This window comes from Ovis canadensis, chromosome 4 (genome assembly GCF_042477335.2).
Source record: "Ovis canadensis isolate MfBH-ARS-UI-01 breed Bighorn chromosome 4, ARS-UI_OviCan_v2, whole genome shotgun sequence".
In the NCBI taxonomy this organism is placed as follows: domain Eukaryota; kingdom Metazoa; phylum Chordata; class Mammalia; order Artiodactyla; family Bovidae; genus Ovis; species Ovis canadensis.
The window spans coordinates 106,927,843-106,946,298 of record NC_091248.1 but is presented as its reverse complement, the minus strand read 5'-3'; the positions used below and the strand labels follow the sequence as shown (position 1 = coordinate 106,946,298).

The 18,456-nt window shown below is 43.3% G+C and overlaps 1 pseudogene; it reads left to right on the top strand.

Moving 5' to 3' along the window:
• Window positions 1-8,530: 8,530 nt before the first annotated feature.
• On the top strand, window positions 8,531-8,928 carry LOC138439822 (mth938 domain-containing protein pseudogene; annotated as a pseudogene).
• The last annotated feature ends 9,528 nt before the right edge of the window (window positions 8,929-18,456 follow it).

Below are 18,456 nucleotides of genomic sequence, written 5' to 3'. Positions count from 1 at the left end.
CCACACAGTAGCCATCAACCACATGAGGTCAGTGAACACTTGAAATGTGGCCACTGCAACTGAGAAACTGGATTTTTAATGTTATTTAATTCTAATTAATTTAAATTAAGTTTAAATAGCCACCCAAGGCTAGTGATGAATATATTGCACAGCACTAGTCTAGGTGATTAAACTTGACTCCCGCTGTCATATCCGATATCCAAATCTTCTATGTAGGTTTTTAAGTTATTTCTCTATGCCTCATGTAAACCAAACTTGATTAAAATGTGTGACAGCATAAAGCATTTTTTTTTAATCTTAAGAAACAACGAAAAGTTTATAACATTAGAAGTAGAACTCAAATTCTATTTTAAAAAGAAAGAAAAGGGAAAGAATGTATCCAGTGCTTGGACTTAGATATTTCTCAGACCTCACAGAGCAGAACAAAATTCATATCAATCCAAGAAAGATAATGGGCTCTTTCCAATTTTCCCTATCTATATAGTAAGTCAATTTATAATAAAGGATATGTAAAGGTGTAATAAGCGTGTATACAACCATGTAATTTGGGCAATCGTTATAAACTTTTGATTAATGGATCAACTTTGCAACCTGTCTTATTGTCATTTAATAGCGTGACCTACCTTCATCTCATTCTCCCCAAAGCTATTAACCAACGTCTCCGAATTCTCAGTAGTCTCAGATGATAGAGTATTGATTTACTCCTGCTATAGCCATTGGCCTTAACCAGGGTCCAGTTGTGTCCCCTTGGACCCTACCTGCCACCTTCAATCTCTAAGAAAAAAGACATAAAGAAAGCGCCAGCCAGTGGCACCACCTACCTACCACAAGGTAGCATATCTTCAGAAGACAGAATCGGTCTCTACAGAAACAGTGACCCCAGGACTGAAGGTGTGGCCCTTCCCAGGGAGGGCAGTGTCCTGGAATAGCCAGAAACTGATCGGAACTAAGTAAGGCTGGGTCTCTGGAGTGGGTTTGCATGGCCCCACTAGGATAGCCAGTGTCAGCTGTCAAAGCTGAGGGGTCAGAGCAACAAAGAAGAAGCAGAGCAAGAGGTCAGGATCTGGATGAGCGGTGATGGTGGGGAATGCCGGGGCAAGGTGAGGAGTGGGAAAGGGATAGAGGGTCTCTGGAATACATGGGGGTGGGGCGTCCAGCGTTCAGTGAGCAGAGCCCAGGTCGACAGGTCATCTGCTGGTCATGAAAGGATAGGGGTGAAGCTAAGGCAAGACACCAGAGTTCAACTGACACCTTAAAAGGGCACCCCATGTACTAAAAGCGGGACTTCAAGATGGTCCAGGCATTTTTCCCAGGCACCCTTTTCTGGACCTCCTCCAGCTTAATTCACCCAAGGGACTACTGTTTCAGGTGAAATAGCACCCTATTTCAGCCACATTCCACACAAAACCACAGAGACATCAAAACCCAGAAAATCTCTTTTTCTTCTTCATCCCAAGTCTGTGTTTTATGTATTCGTGAATGATGTAAATACCAATGAGAAACAATTTTATGAGAAGGCAAGATAATTCTAACTTTATTTTATACCCTGTGGTTCGGTGGAAAGCAGTTTGCTTTTTTTAAGAGCACTTCAGAGGATAGGATGTTACTTTATACTGCAATGGAAATGGGCTAAACAGCCACAGAGTTGTGTGATGTTTCTTCTAAAAAAAAAGTCTCTTTCCCAATATAAAGCATTTGAGCTGTTTCCCTCTGCCTGCCCCTTCAACAGGAACAAAATAGACAAAATCTCTGCCTCTTGGAAGCTTACATTTTATTTTTTTTAATTGATTTATTGCTTTATTTTGAGGGCAACCTTACATTTTAATATCAGAAACTCAGAATGGGATCATTAAGATGGCTGAACATTTGGATTAGAGATACTTACAACCAAGGCAGAAATAAAAAAAGATACATTAGGCTGTATAATTTTCACTGTCTGATCAAAGGAAATATATGATTTTATGGGAAGAGACAAACTTTTCCTTTGACATTGAGTTCTAGAAGTCATTACATGACTATGAAAAGAACAATGAGTAATATAATGGGCAGTATTTGCAGTAGAATTTTATAAGAGATGCAGAAACATGACTTTTTCTTATTAAAAGGTCACATCAAACCTAAAGGACTACTGCTGCTGCTGCTGCTGCTGCTGCTAAGTCACTTCAGTCATGTCCGACCCCATAGATGGCAGCCTACTAGGCTCCTCTATCCCTGGGATTCTCCAGGCAAGAACACTGGAGTGGGTTGCCATTTCCTTCTCCAATGCATGAAAGTGAAAAGTGAAAGTGAAGTTGCTCAGTCGTGTCTGACTCTTAGGGACCCCATGGACTTCAGCCCACCAGGCTCCTCCATCCATGGGATTCTCCAGGCAAGAGTACTGGAGTGGGGTGCCGTATTGGATGGTATTTCAGTGAAAGTTTCTGTGGTAGAAAACAGTCATCATGATAAAGAAAAAAATCTGCTTAAAAAAAGAGGGATCAAAGTACATAATTCTCAGGAATTCCGTGGTGGTCCAGCAGTTAGAACTTGGTGCTCTCTCTGCTGAGGTCCCAGGTTCAATCCCTGGTTGGGGAACTAAGTTCTGCAAGCTGTGCAGTACAGTGAGAAAAAAAAAACCCACTAAGGGAAAATACTTCATTATTTCCTCCAAAGTACTGATACTCAACCAAAACAGTTAAGAAAAGGTAAAGGAAGATCTTCTAAAATATTCTAAATAGGTTAAGTGTAAGAATAATATTTAGGTATTCCCTAGCCTACACCATTTTGGTGAGGAAAGTCCTACAGAGAGGCTCTAAAATTGGAATCAAGGAATCAATAAACTTGACATGATCCTGACCGTTTACTGAACCCTCCTAATAGCAGTGTACTTTGGTTCAGGGTGTATGGAGAACCATCTGGAGTATAGAGAACAGTCTGGAACACTCACAACTGGCAATTCCACTTTGGGAAATCCTAAGGAAAAAAATGGTGAATGATAGGAGATGGTGAAGGACAGGAAAACCTGGTGTGCTGCAGTCCATGGGGTCACAAAGAGTCGGACACAACTGAGGGACTGAACAACAAGGAAAAAAATGTCCTGGGGCCGGGTGGGAGGAGTCCACAGCAAGTATTGTGTCAAAAGGTCGAGAGGAAGTGCTCTGGAATGTGTTTGCCAAAGTATGAATTGTTGTGGAAGCTGCACTTTGTGAAACTTACAAGTTTACTTAACATAAGTCTCAGTTTTATCATCTGTAAAAATGGGAATAAAAGTCATGCCTGTCTCATTAATCGTTAGGTTGATATGAGAAGATGAATGAAAAGATCTATTTACAAGGTCTAGGATCTAGGGAGTTCGTAGATTTTTTTTTTTTTTTTTTTTTTGGTCATGTGGCATGCAGGATCTTCTCCAACCAGAGATAAAACCCAGGCCACTGCATTGGGAACACAATCTTAACCAGCCATGCGGCATGCGAGATCTTCCCCAACCAGGGATAAAACCCAGGCCCCTGCATTGGAAGCGCAGTCTTAACCACTCTACCACCAGAGAATTATTAATAAGGTTAGTGATAACAATGATGATCTAGAGAATTCGAAGCTACACATAGTCTAAACAATATGAAAACAGCTAAAAAACATTATGATTTGTAAACAATGAAATACCATGTAGCTTTAAAAAATGACATGTGTGTAAACTACCTTTATAGCACAGCATAAAAACCAGAACACAAAATAGTTTTGCATGTTGATTATAACAAAGTAGGAAGACATGTGTACATTTAAAAGGAACTAACAGAGATGGAGACAGATGTTCTGTTGGTTTGCTAGGTATCGTTTCTAAAGTTCAGAGTGAATTCTTTTCACATAAACTTAGTTTTCGGTGCCAGAAGATCACAATTTCTTACCCTTTTTCTTGTGAAATGTAAGACACAAGAAAGTGCCCCAAACAAAAAAGTACAGCTTTATGATTTATCACAAAGTGCTTCGTGATATAATTATCACCTAAGTCAGGATGAATGGCCAGCATTCTCAGAAACTGTTCTAATTGCTGCTCTTCCTAAGTCTGTATCTCAAAACAGACTTATAGCTTTGCTTGTGTTTTCAAAAATTTATAACTAGAATTAAGCTATATATGTCCTGTGGCTTCTTTAGCTCAACATTATGTTGGTGAGATCCAGCCACACTATCTCATATGGCTGTTGTTTGCCATCTTCTTCACTGTATAGTATTCCGTCATAATGAACATACCATCCTTAGTTTGTCCATTCTCCTGCTGATGGATAGTTGGCTTGTGGCAGATAGTATTTTCCAAAGAAAGCCACAGAAATATCTCTCAACACACATGTTGTTTTTATAAAGTGATCTCAACATTCCTCCCATTAAAAGGTGGAATCTGGGACTTCCCTGGTGATCCAATGGTGAAGACTCTACTTTCTAATTCAAGGGGGCATGGGTTCAACCTCTGGTTGGGGAACTAAGATGTGGCCAAAATTTTTTTAAAAATAAAGAGTGGAATTTATGTCTCCTCCCCCTGAAGGCCTTTGCTCTCTCTTAGCCAATTAAGTGCAGCAAGAGTGACTTTTTAAGTCACTTCATAAAAAATGTCTGCACTTCCACCTTGTTCTTTGGGGATGTTTGCACTTGTTGCCAAACTGGGTGAAAGTCCAAGCTACACCATGGAGAGGCTGTGTTCAGGTGTGTTAGTCAACAGCCCCAGCTGAGATCCTGACCAAGAGCTAGCTGTAGGAGGGGAGTTCCCTGATGGCTGAGTGGTTAGGATTCTCGGCTTTCCCTGCAGTAACCCAGGTCATTCCCCGGTCGGGGAACTGAGATCCCACCAGCCGTGCATCATGGTCCCCCCGCCCACCCGCCGAATAGGAAATCAAGAAGCATGCATGTATGTGTGTCTTCCATGCCATTTGGGGCATTCCCTGGCAGTCTAGTTGTATGAGGAAAAGGCCTTTAGGTGATTCCAGCCCCCTCACCACTGGTCACAGCCTTTGTCTCTCTCTGCAGAAGCCACAGACTTGGTGAACCTGAGATAAGCAATCCTCTCTAGGCTCTTTCTGAACTCTTGACCCACAAAATCCACAACCATCATAAAACAGTGATGGATTTATGCACTAGGTGTGAAATGGTTTAATACACAGCAGTTGTGTCAAAAACAGGACTGTATCCAGTTGTTAGCTGTTATAAATCAGCATTCATGAACATGTGTTTCTTTGGGGAATCTGTAGGAGTCAAAGGTTATGAATACCTTAACTTTGGCAGATAGCTTTTTCCCCAAAGTGGATGGGCCAATTCAGACTGCCTCCAGCAGTACATGAGAGTCCTAATTATTCCATATTTTCACCAGCATTTGATGTTATCAATGTTTTAAAATCCCATCCATTCCTATTCTCTAATATAAAATAAAAAGTTTAAATAAATAAATAAAATTTCAGCCATTTTGGTGGATATGCAGCAGTATCTCCCATGGTCTTAATTTGCATCTGCCGGCTTTCTACTTTTTAAATTTTTTTATTTATTTAGTTTTGGCTGTGCTGGGTCTGTCTTCTCTGCTGCGTGTGGGTGTTCTCTAGTTGTGGTGAGCAGGGGTTGCTCTTTAGTTGTGGTGCATGGACTTCTCATTGCAGCGACTTCTCTTCCTGCAGAGTGCAGGCTCTAGGGTGTGTGGGCTTTAGTAGTTGCAGCTCTCAGGCTCCAGAACATAGACTCAGTAGTTGCGGTGCCCTGGCTTAGTGGTAGCTCAGGGCATGTGGGATCTTCCTGGACCAGGGATTGAATCAGTGTCCCCTGCATTGCAAGATGGATTCTTAACCACTGGGCCACGAGGGGAAACCTGCAGCTAAGCATTTTTAGTAGAGGTGATGGAATTCCAGTTGAGCTCTTTCAAATCCTGAAAGATGATGCTGTGAAAGGGCTGCACTCAATATGCCAGCAAATTTGGAAAACTCACCAGTGGCTGCAGGACTGGAAAAGGGCAGTTTTCATTCCAATCCCAAAGAAAGGCAATGCCAAGGAATGCTCAAAGTACCGCACAACTGCACTCATCTCACATGCTAGTAAAGTAATGCTCAAAATTCTCCAAGCCAGGCTTCAGCAATACATGAACCATGAACTCCTTGAGGTTCAAGCTGGTTTTAGAAAAGGCAGAGGAACCAGAGATCAAATTGCCAACATCCGCTGGATCATGGAAAAAGCAAGAGAGTTCCAGAAAAACATCTATTTCTGCTTTATTGACTATGCCAAAGCCTTTGACTGTGTGGATCACCCAACTGTGGAAAATTCTGAAAGAGATGGGAATACCAGACCACCTAACCTGCCTCTTGAGAAATCTGTATGCAGGTCAGGAAGCAACAGTTAGAACTGGACATGGAACAACAGACTGGTTCCAAATAGGAAAAGGAGTACGTCAAGGCTGTATATTGTCACCCTGCTTATTTAACTTATATGCAGAGTACATCAAGAGAAACGCTGGGCTGGAAGAAGCACAAGCTGGAATCCAGATTGCCGGGAGAAATATCAATAACCTCAGATATGCAGATGACACCACCCTTATGGCAGACAGTGAAGAGGAGCTAAAAAGCCTCTTGATGAAAGTGAAAGAGGAGAGCGAAAAAGTTGGCTTAAAGCTCAACATTCAGGAAATGAAGATCATGGCATCTGGTCCCATCACTTCATGGGAAGTAGATGGGGAAACAGTGGAAACAGTGTCAGACTTTATTTTTGGGGGGCTCCAAAATTACTGCAGATGGTGATTGCAGCCATGAAATTAAAAGATGCTTACTCCTTGGAAGAAAAGTTATGACCAACCTAGATAGCATATTCAAAAGCAGAGACATTACTTTGCTGACTAAGGTCCATCTAGTCAAGGCTATGGTTTTTCCTGTGGTCATGTATGGATGTGAGAGTTGGACTGTGAAGAAGGCTGAGCACCGAAGAATTGATGCTTTTGAACTGTGGTGTTGGACAAGATTCTTGAGAGTTCCTTGGACTGCAAGGAGATCCAACCAGTCCATTCTGAAGGAGATCAACCCTGGGATTTCTTTGGAAGGAATGATGCTAAAGCTGAAGCTCCAGTACTTTGGCCACCTCATGTGAAAGTTGACTCATTGGAAAAGACTCTGATGCTGGGAGGGATTGGGGGCAGGAGGAGAAGGGGATGACAGAGGATGAGATGGCTGGATGGTATCACTGACTCAATGGACGTGAGTCTGAGTGAACTCCGGTAGTTGGTGATGGACAGGGAGGCCTGGCGTGCTGTGATTCATGGGGTCGTAAAGAGTCGGACACGACTGAGTGACTGAACTGAACTGAACTGAAGCATTTTTAAATATATGTAACTGGTATTTGATTATAAAGGTATTCTCCTGTATTATCTTTTGGAAGCTTTATTATTTTGCCTTCCACATTAAGAGCAACAATTCCAGGAGGTACTGTGACATCCTTCTGTTTGTCTGCCCTCGAATCATCATCTTTTGGGATTGTAGCCATTTCAGTACTCTCCTAATCCAAAATGAGAGAAGTGCACCTTGAAATATTCTGCTGTTCCCAGAGTTTATAAATTCTTCATTGTAAGTGAAAGTTGCTCAGTCATGTCTGACTCTTTGAGACCCCATGGACTATACAGTCCGTGGGATTCTCCAGGCCAGAATACTGGAGTGGGTAGCCAACCCTTTCTCCAAGGGATCTCCCCAACCCAGGAATTGAACCCAGGTCTCCTGCATTGCAGGCAGATTCTTTACCAGCTGAGCCACAAGGGAAGCCCTCTTTATTGTACCAAATAATAAAATTAAAATCCTAATACCCCATGAGAGTAGAACTCTTTATTCTTCAAGCAGCCTAATTCCACTGACTCGTTTGAGACAGAACCTCTGCAGAAGAGCTCCCCACTCACTCTTTTCTCCCCATCTCACGCCTTTGACCAAAATCAAAACTTGGTTTTGGCCTCCAAACCAAGTTCAGTTTCAAGCCATTCTTCCTCCTTGTTCTCACTGTGCTCCCAAGCAAGCATAAACATCCCCACTCCCCTCCAGCTCCTGTCACCAGGACAAGGGGATTAAGAGGAATGTCTCTCCTGAACTCTGGATTCCCAGATTTAAGGGCAAACAACAGGATGTCAGTGCATTTAAACTGTAACTTTAGACCTTTCTAGCTGTTGTTTGAGTTTCCCTGGAAGGATTAGGATAGTTTCTCTTGCTGGGAGTTACTACCCTTAGAATTCCAAGGCAGTTAGATTTCCAGCCTGTTCTTTTGTAAGATGTGAGACCAAGTTCTTCATAGCCATTACAGACAAATGGAAAGGTCTGTGCAGTTACCCTAATGTCTACAGCTAAACGGATTCCCCTAGGCATTCCCTTCCCTTCTCCTTCTTTTTCCTCCCATTTATCTTCCTTTTTACTTATAACTCCCCCATATTCCTAAGTGGATTTGTCTCTTCCCCCAAACTAAAAATAAACCTTTTATAATTAAGCACCCTTGGCCTAGCCAAGAGGGCCTGAACCAATCAAGGTGAGAGACAAAGCACAGAATCATTGGGAGTCGCAGGTCCATGGACAGAGGATGCTGGAGTTCAGTTAAGTTCCTTATTTATTCCCCTGAAATTGCTTCTCTCTCATGGGGGCAAATGAAAATATGAGATTCTACTAAAATCTACAAAGGCTCCAAAGTGTGGCTGGGGGAAGTTTGTCCTGAGGTTGGAGAGAGACAGAAACCAAGTATTCTCCTGGTGTGCAGCCCACAAATGAGGAAGTTGTGGAGACAGGAGTGCAGACTCTTGTGATTGATTGAGGAATACGTGACGTGAGGACTTGAAGGTACTCCATCAACTGTAGAGACAACTCGGGAGACAAGGCACTGATGTGGAGGCCCTCCAGACAGAATAAGCAGTGAAGCAGGATAACGCCTTGGTTACCCAAGGTGCCAGAGATCTTCCATTCCACCTGCTGAAGGACCCTTAAGAGAATAAATTAGGAGCTCCCTGGTGGTCCAGTGGTTAGGACTTAGCACTTTTCACTGTAATAAACTAGATTCAATCCCTGATTGGGGAACTAAGATCCCACAAGCCCTGAAGCACAGCCCACCCCCCCCCCCAAAAAAAGAAAGAAAATAAAACCTTAAACAATGATTAAAAAAAAAAACCCACCCCATCCTTAATACAAAAATCCCACCCTATGCATTGTTTTCCTTAAGACTTTCAACCTCCATCTCCTATCAGTATAAAAACTTTCCTGGGGGTCCAGTGGCTGGGACTCCTCGCTCCCGATGCAGAGGACATGGGTTCCATCCCTGATCAGGGAACTAGATCCCACATGCTGCAGCTGACGATCCTGCATGTCACAACTAGGACCCGGCATAGCCAAATATATGTACATGTATATAAATGCATATATTTTTAAGAAGAACCTTTTTAGGGCCAGGAAATGCAAAAGAAAGAAAAGGAGTCAGAACATGGCATTGGAGCATAATAAATGCTTACAAAAGACTGTAACTGGTTAGGAGATAAGTGGTACTCATGAACTTTTCCCAAGAAGGCAGCCTTACAGAGGCCATCCCACCCCCAGCCTCATTCACAGGTGGGTTGGGGGGCACCTTTCTAAGGGTCCATACCACATAGCTGGTGCTGGTTGCAGAATACTATGGAAGATTGCCCAGAAGTGCAGCTGTGATCACTTATTCAGGTAATAGTGGTGCAGCTGCTCTGCAGGACTTGGTCCCATGGGCCCTGTCTACTGGCCAACACACCCAAAGTGTACCCTGGAAAGACAGCGTATTGCTTCTCTTGGGCAACAGCATGATTGACAATTATGTCTTTCTAGCCTCCAGGCCAGAATTCATCTGGGTGAGAAAGAATAAATAGGAGAGAGTTCTGTGTGATCATAAACCAACAGCCCAGAAAAACAGCCAAAGATTCTTTGCTATTTGAGCTTTTGCTCAGGCCTGGTTTTATTGCACATCACTTCAGAACGCCTGCATAGCCACATGCTCATCATTTTTTGTAACTAAGTAGCCCCATTTTTCCTTCTGTTGGTGCTTAAGTAAATTATACACACTACTTTTTATTCAGTCTTTAAGATGGTATGGCATAGTACTAGATATTTTTATATACTATCATATTACCACATGAAATTGCCCTAATAATCTCCCATGGGGGAAATGTTTCCCCTGTGAAAGCAATAAAACTGAAGCTCAGAGGGTATGATTCCAACCTAGGTCTTTTTTTTTTTCTGTCGGGGCAGGGCCGGGGCATGTGTTGTGTGAGATCTTAGTTCACAGACCACACCCTCTGCATTGGCATCACGGCTTCCCAGGTGGCTGAGTGGGTAAAGAACCTGCCTGCCAATGCAGGAGATGTAAGAGGTGCAGGTTGGATCCCTGGGCTGGGAAGATCCCCTGGAGGAGGGCATGGCAACCCACTCCAGTATTCTTGCCTGGAGAACCCCCATGGATAGAGGAGCCTGGTGGGTTACAGTCCATGGGGTCACAAAGAATCAGACACTGAGCCACTGACGCACAGGAAAGTCCCAACCCAGGTATGCTGCTGCTGCTGCTAAGTCGCTTCAGTTGTGTCCAACTCTGTGCAACCCCATAGACGGCAGCCCACCAGGCTCCACCGTCCCTGGGATTCTCCAGGCAAGAACACTGGAGTGGGGTGCCATTTCCTTCTCCGAAGCATGAAAGTGAAAAGTGAAAGTGAAGTCACTGAGTCGTGTCCAACTCTCAGCGACCCCACGGACTGCAGCCTACCAGGCTCCTCCATCCATGGGATTTTCCAGGCAAGAGTACTGGAGTGGGGTGCCATTGCCTTCTCACCCAGGTCGACTGAGTCCTAAATTCAAGAACTCAGTCCTTCTGTCAATCTATTCATGAAGCATGCTTTAGGAAGCCTCTTAAAGTCCATCCCACCTCACAAAAAGGCTAAGGTCATTGTCAAAGACATCCTTTTAGTAACATTTACTAACATTCACCTTATCACCCTTTCTTTCTTACTTTACAAGGTCTTTTGCTCACTCAGCTTTTATTTTCTCCATCAAAGAATCCTTGTTTTTTTCAGTCCTAGAAACAAAATCCTGGGCTAGATGAGTCACTGTTTCAAGCCACTGTAACAATTTTCTGTGTTTCTCCTGCAGAAACTGTTATCTAGCACCTTGGGCAATTTTTTTTCTCTTTATCCAACTTGATTGTCCTTTCTCTCCCAGGAAAATTTCTGTTCCTAGAAAGTAGTGATTACAGGGAGTCTCCTTTAAGCTCCTGGGGTTAAAACAGAGCTGAATATATCTGAGAGGTTTAGGAGTCCTGGAAGTGGTTTTTAAAAACTTATTATTATTTTTTATTTTGGCTGTGCTGGGTCTTCATTGCGGCACTCAGGCTTTCTCTAGTTGTGGCATGCAGGTTCCCTAGTGGTGGCGTGTGTATTCTAGGGCCTGGGAGTGATTTGCTTTTAATATTGCCTGCTGGTGCCAGCTTCAGCCCCATTTTCTGAGCCTTTGCCCCATATTAGGGATGCTTCCTTATCAGGTACTAGGTAGCCAAACACTGCCCTCTGGCTGCCCAGTTGAGGCCTTGTTGGCAGGCTATTCCTAGGACCTGGCCCACAGCCTCTTTCTGTACCCAGCTCACATATCAGGATACCATACAATGGTCAAGTTGTTTGTAGAAAGAATTCAGTTAACTTGGGGATTCGTTTACCTATGGGTTCTGCCTAGCTCCTGATCTTCTCTTTACCTTGGGGAGGATGAACCTCAAAGGAGATCTAAACACGTGGATGAGAATATGACAGTCAGCACAAAGTGCTGGCCCCATGAAGTGGGCCATAGGAAGAACTTGCAGGGAGAGCATAAGGAGAAATGGCACCTGGTGAGAGCCAGGAGGGTTATTGCCTTGCTGGGCATTTGCTCTGGAGTGCCTACCAAGGGTACTGTTTCCTTCTACTTCAAGCTTTCCCCTTTCATCTCCTCCTCCATTAGTTGTTGAAAGATGAGAGTGGGTTAGGAGAGCAAGAATGTAGAAACTAGAAGGCAGGACTCATTTGGGCATCATAATTTTGCTATTTTGACCCTATCTACTTTCCAAGCAGACTGGAGTTCAGAGGATTCACTAGCTCAGCTGGTAAAGAATCTGCCTGCAATGCGGAAGACCTGGGTTCGATCCCTGGGTTGGGAAGATCCCCTGGAGAAGGGAAAGGTTACCCACACCAGTATTCTGGCCTGGAGGTTTCCATGGACTGTTTAGTCCATGGGGTTCCAAAGAGCGTACACGACTGAGTGACTTGCACTTTCACCCTCCAGAACAGAGAAAGCCCAGCATTTGGAGGAGAGAGACAAGCTGTTGTTTTCCTGTTTTGTTTTTGTTGTTTTTTTAAAAATCAGCTTGTTGTTGTTGTTCCTGTTTTCTGTTTTTGTGGCCACAGCTGGGAGCATGTGGGATCTTAGTGTCCTGACCAAGGATCAAACTTGTGCCCCCTGCGTCAGAAGCACTAAGTCTTAACCTCTGGACCGCCAAGTATGTCCCTGTTGTTTTCCTATTTGAATTGCGTGGTACCTCTGTGGGCTGGCTGATGACATTATCTTGCCTTGTTTTCTCTCTCATCTGGAGCTCTCCCAGTACTCAAGACATGTGAACTTGAAACTCAAAGGGAGTCTACTCTTACAGACTTCCTTTGCTTCAACACTTCATCCTCACAGGCAGATGGACTGACATCTCCATTATTGCCCAGGACTCCACCTCTGTTCTTACCCAGGGCTCCACCAATAGCTCCAAAAGTAGCTTTAATTTTTTTGAGACAGGATAATAAACAGAAGGGAAGCATGCCTAAGAACTTGCTTTTCAAAGACACCATGCCAAGTGAGATAAGTCATACGCAAAAGAACGAATATTACATGATCCCACTCACACATGGTACCTAGAATAGGGAAATCAATAGAAACAGAAAGTAACATTAAGGTCCAAGTTTAGAGGGGATGAGGAAAGGAGAGTTGTTTAACGGGTACAGAATTCGGGATGATGAAAAATTCTGGAAACGAATAGTGATGATGGCTATACCACACTGTGAATGTACTTGAAGCCATGGAACTGTGCACTTAAACACGGTTAAGTGATGCATACTTTCTCACAATGTAAAAAGAAAAGAAAATACCAGAGGTCAAATCAGCATTCTTTATTACCGATCCAGCAGACTTATTTTTTCTGAGTTACTAAGATTAGTACATTTGGGCAATTATGTTAGTTTGACTGATAGTTTTACCTGTTGGTTTAAAATAAATTCCTTGTTCTCTCCTGAGAAAAGAGGAGAATTCTCTTTTCAAACCTAGCTTTCTTAACAGTGACAATAACCCCCAAAGGATTTTACCCTGTTGAGTTCCTGAGCCTGTGTTTTCAATTCCATCTCTGGAGAAAGTCAGACTCATGGTGTGGGGAGCGGATATTGAAGGGTACGGGGTTAGAAGGGGAACTGGTGCCTCAGGGCACTGGCAGCTGCCAAATATTTCCCAAGTCTGCATCTCCTTTGCCTCTTCTGACTTGATGCTGACTCGCCTGCCAATCACACGGCTCCGACTCTCAGAGGGGAAGTGATGAAGGAAGACTGGGTTACCAACAATTACCGTCAGGCTGTGTCCCTACCAAACGCAGAGCCCTGGGCATCCTGCAGGGGGAGCCCATGTGCAGACCCTGAGGGGCACCTGCGCGTCTCAGGCAGGCTCCAGAGGGGCTGATCCCTGGTGACTGAGGTCCAGCAGCTCAAGCCAGCGTCCTTTCCAGACACTGTTTGATGGAGATGATTATTATTATATATCGTACTATGAGATATAGAAAACTAACAGAAAGAACTTAAAGTACCAGGAGAAAGAGAAACCGGCATAGTGGGTGGAGAAAGTGAGGGGTTTGGTGAACAGTCTAAAGGTTGAACAGTGAGAGAAGAGAGAAGCAGAGAGGAAATAGGAGTCTCCATGAAACTTCACTGTTGCACTTTCTTCCACAAAAAGAAAGAGAGAGATGACTGTGGAGCGGTCCAGGGAAGGCTAGAACAATTGATTTCAAGTAGTTGAGATCAGGTGGCTCTGTCGGTAAAGAATTCACCTGCAGTGCAGGAGACCTTCCCTGGGTCAGAAATGTCCTCTGGAGAAGGTAATGCATTCTTGCCTGGAGAATCCCATGGACAGAGGAGCCTGGTGGATACCGTTCGTGGGGTCACACAGAGTCAGGCATGACTCTTTGATACAGAACTTTGGATATTTCAAAGGCAGCAGAAAGATAGCCATCCAACTATCTCCAGATAAGGAAACTCTAGATAAGAGAAGGAATGTCATATAATAGGCTTAGTGAGCCTAAAGAGCACGAGGTTCAGCTGAAGAAGCAGAGACAGAAATGATAGGAGTGGAGACTTAAGGCAGCAAGGGCGGGGCTAGGAATGTCCTAGGCTGGAACTGGTGAACTCAGTCAATAGAGAATAGCATTATCTGCTGGCACATAATAGTAGTAGTAACAGTAGTAACAACAATTATAATATAATGGAATATATGGAGTATTCTTTATATACATTCACTTATATAAGACATCAGTCTTATGAGGTAGGTGCTATTATGTATGCTTGCTTACTCGCCCAGCCGTTTCTGAGTCTTTGTGACCCTTTGGACTGTGGTCCTCCAGGCTCCTCTGTCCATGGGATTTTTCAGGAAAGAGTACTGGAGTAGGTTTCCAGTTCCTCCTCTAGGGGATCTTCCCAACCCAGGGATGAAACCCACACCTCCTATGTGTCCGGCATTGCAAGCGGATTCTTTACCTCCTGAGCCACTGAGGAAGCCCAGGTACTATTAAAGTCACATGTTATAGATGTGGAAAACTGAAGCACAGAAAGTTTAAAAATATAAGCCTAAAAAAAAAAAAAGGCTCCAAGGGCACTGGGATTTGTCTTTTTTTATCCACTGCTGTTATCCCCGTGCCTGGCACAAAATAGGTATTCAATTATTATTTGTTAAATTAACAGTTAATTGGCCCAGGATCACGCAGATGGTGTGGGAGGGCTGGGACAGGAACTGAGATTTGTTGGCTCTAAAGATCCCATTGTTAATTACTGAGATATACTGTCCTGGATGTCAGACAGGAGATGCGCTTTGCATGTCTCTCAGCCTGAGTTACAGGTGCTCAGTAAACCCTGCCCTCACTCTCAAAGCTGGCTCTCTGATGGAACACTTCCTAACTCATTTTATGAGACCAATATTAATTACCCTGACATGCTCACTCGTGTCCAACTCTTTGCGACCCCATGGACCGTAGCCCATCAGCTTCCTCTATCCATGGAATTCCCCAGGCAAGAATACTGGAGTGGGTAGCCATTCCCTTCTCCAGGGCATCTTCCTGACCAGGAGATGGAACCTGGGTCTCTTACACTGCAAGCAGATTCTTTACCATCTGAGCCACCAGAGAAGCCCCCAGTGCAGTTAAAGACATCATAAGAAATGAAAACTGAACACCAGTATTTTCATGAGCATAGGTGAAAAAAAATCAGTAAAATATTAGTAAGTTGTATCCAATAATGTATAAAAAGAATCATATGCCATGACCAAGTGAGTTTATTCCAGGTGTGGAAAGCTGGCTCAATATTTAAAAACCAATGAATATAATCTGTCACATTAGCAGGATAAAGAAGAAAAATGATTATATCAATTGATGTAGAAAAGGCATTTAATATAATCCAATATCCACTCATGATAAAAGCTCTCAGCATATGGGGAATAGAAGAGGACACCCTCAGCTTGATCAAAAACATCTATAAAATTTATAGCTTAGGTTCATTAACTGTAACAAACTGGAGATTTTGACTGTAACAAACTGGAGATTTTGAAAATGGAGGAGGCTATGCCTCGGTGGGGGCAAGAGGTATATGGGACTTCTCTGTACTTTCTTCTCAATTTTGCTGTGAATCTAAAGCAGCTCTAAAAATTATAGTTAATGGGTTTGAAGATGCCTTTCTAAATAAAACACCGAAGACATGGTCCATGATAAAAATAACCAATAAGCTGAACTTCAGTATGATTACAAACTCTGCTCTTGGAAAGACAAGGGCAACAATATTACAGGAGAAGTTGAACTGGGAGGAAATATTTGCAAAACACTTTTCTGAGAAAGGAATGTTATCCAAAATATGCAAAGAACTCTTCAAGCGTACCAATGAGAAAACAAACAGCTGATTAACAAATGAATCAAAGACTTTAATAGATACTGCTCCCAAAAAGATAAACAGATGGCAAAGAAGCATATGATAAGATTATCCACATCCTGTCCTTTAAGGAGAAGCAAGTTAAATGACAATGATATACTACTAGACACCTTTCAGATCAGTTCATGAGTCGCTGTGATACAGGCCTCCCTGTCCTTCGCCAACTCCAGGAGTTTCCCCAAACTCATGTCCATCGAGTCGGTGATGCCATCCAGGCATCTCATCCTCTGTCGTCCCCTTCTCCTCCTGCCTACAATCCCTCTCAGCATCAGAGTCTTTTCCAATGAGTCAACTCTTCACATGAGGTGGCCAAAGTACTGGAGTTTCAGCTTTAGCATCAGTCCTTCCACTGAACACCCAGGGCTGATCTCCTTCAGAATGGACTGGTTGGATCTCCTTGCAGTCCAAGGGCCTCTCAAGAATCTTGTCCAACACCACAGTTCAAAAGCATCAATTCTTCAGCGCTCAGCTTTCTTCACAGTCCAACTCTCACATTCATACATGACCACCGGAAAAACCATTGCCTTGACTAGATGGACCTTTGTTGGCAAAGTAATGTCTCTGCTTTTGAATATGCTCTCTAGGTTGGTCATAACTTTCCTTCCAAGGAGTAAGCATCTTTTAATTTCATGGCTGCAGTCACCATCTTCAGTGATTTTGGAGCCCCAGAAAATAAAGTCTGACACTGTTTCCACTGTTTCCCCATCTATTTGCCATGAAGGGATGGGACCAGATGCCATGATCTTCATTTTCTGAATGTTGAGCTTTAAGCCAACTTTTTCCCTCTCCTCTTTCACTTTCATCAAGAGGCTTTTAGCTCCTCTTCACTTTCTGCCACAAGGGTGGTGTCATCTGCATATCTGAGGTTATTGATATTTCTCCTGGCAATCTTGATTCCAGCTTGTGCTTCTTCCAGCCCAGCATTTCTCTTGATGTACTCTGCATATAAGTTAAATAAGCAGGGTGACAATATACAGCCTTGACGTACTCCTTTTTCTGTTTAGAACCAGTCTGTTGTTCCATGTCCAGTTCTAACTGTTGCTTCCTGACCTGCATATAGGTTTCTCAAGAGGCAGGTCGGGGGTCTGGTATTCCCATCTCTTTCAGAATTTTCCAGTTTATTGTGATCCACACAGTCAAAGGCTTTGGCATAGTCAATAAAGCAGAAATAGATGTTTTTCTGGAACCCTCTTGCTTTTTCCTTGATCCAGTGGTTGTTGGCAATTTGATCTCTGGTTCCTCTGCCTTTTCTAAGACCAGCTTGAACATCTGAAAGTTCACTACAAGATCTTTTAGAACTAACACCCAAAAGAGATGTCCTTTTCATTATAGGGGATTGGAATGCAAAAGTAGGAAGTCAAGAAACACCTGGAGTAACAGGCAAATTTGGCCTTGGAGTATGAAATGAAGCAGGGCAAAGGCTAATAGAGTTTTGCCAAGAAAATGCACTGGTCATAGCAAACACTCTCTTCCAAGAACACAAGAGAAGACTCTACACATGGACATCACCAGATGGTCAACACTGAAATCAGATTGATTATATTCTTTGCAGCCAAAGATGGAGAAGCTCTATACAGTCAACAAAAACAAGACAGGGAGCTGACTGTGGCTCAGATCATGAACTCCTTATTGCCAAATTCAGACTTAAATTGAAGAAAGTAGGGAAAACCACTAGACCATTCAGGTATGACCTAAATCAAATCCCTTATGATTATCCAGTGGAAGTGAGAAATAGATTTAAGGGACTAGATCTGATAGACCAAGTGCCTGATGAACTCTGGACAGAAGTTCGTGACATTGTACAGGAGACAGGGATCAAGACGATCCCCATGGAAAAGAAATGTAAAAAAGCAAAATGGCTGCCTGAGGAGGCCTTACAAACAGCTGTGAAAAGAAGAGAAGCGAAAAGCAAAGGAGAAAAGGAAAGATATAAGCATCTGAATGCAGAGTTCCAAAGAATAGCAAGAAGAGATAAGAAAGCCTTCTTCAGCAATCAATGCAAAGAAATAGAGGAAAACAACAGAATGGGAAAGACTAGAGATCTCTTCTGGAGAAAGCAATGGCACCCCACTCCAGTACTCTTGCCTGGAAAATCCAATGGATGGAGGAGCCTGGTGGGCTGCAGTCCATGGGGTCGCGAAGAGTTGGACAGGACTGAGCGACTTCACTTTCACTTTTCACTTTCAGGCATTGGAGAAGGAAATGGCAACCCACTCCAGTGTTCTTGCCTGGAGCATCCCAGGGCCAGGGGAGCCTGGTGG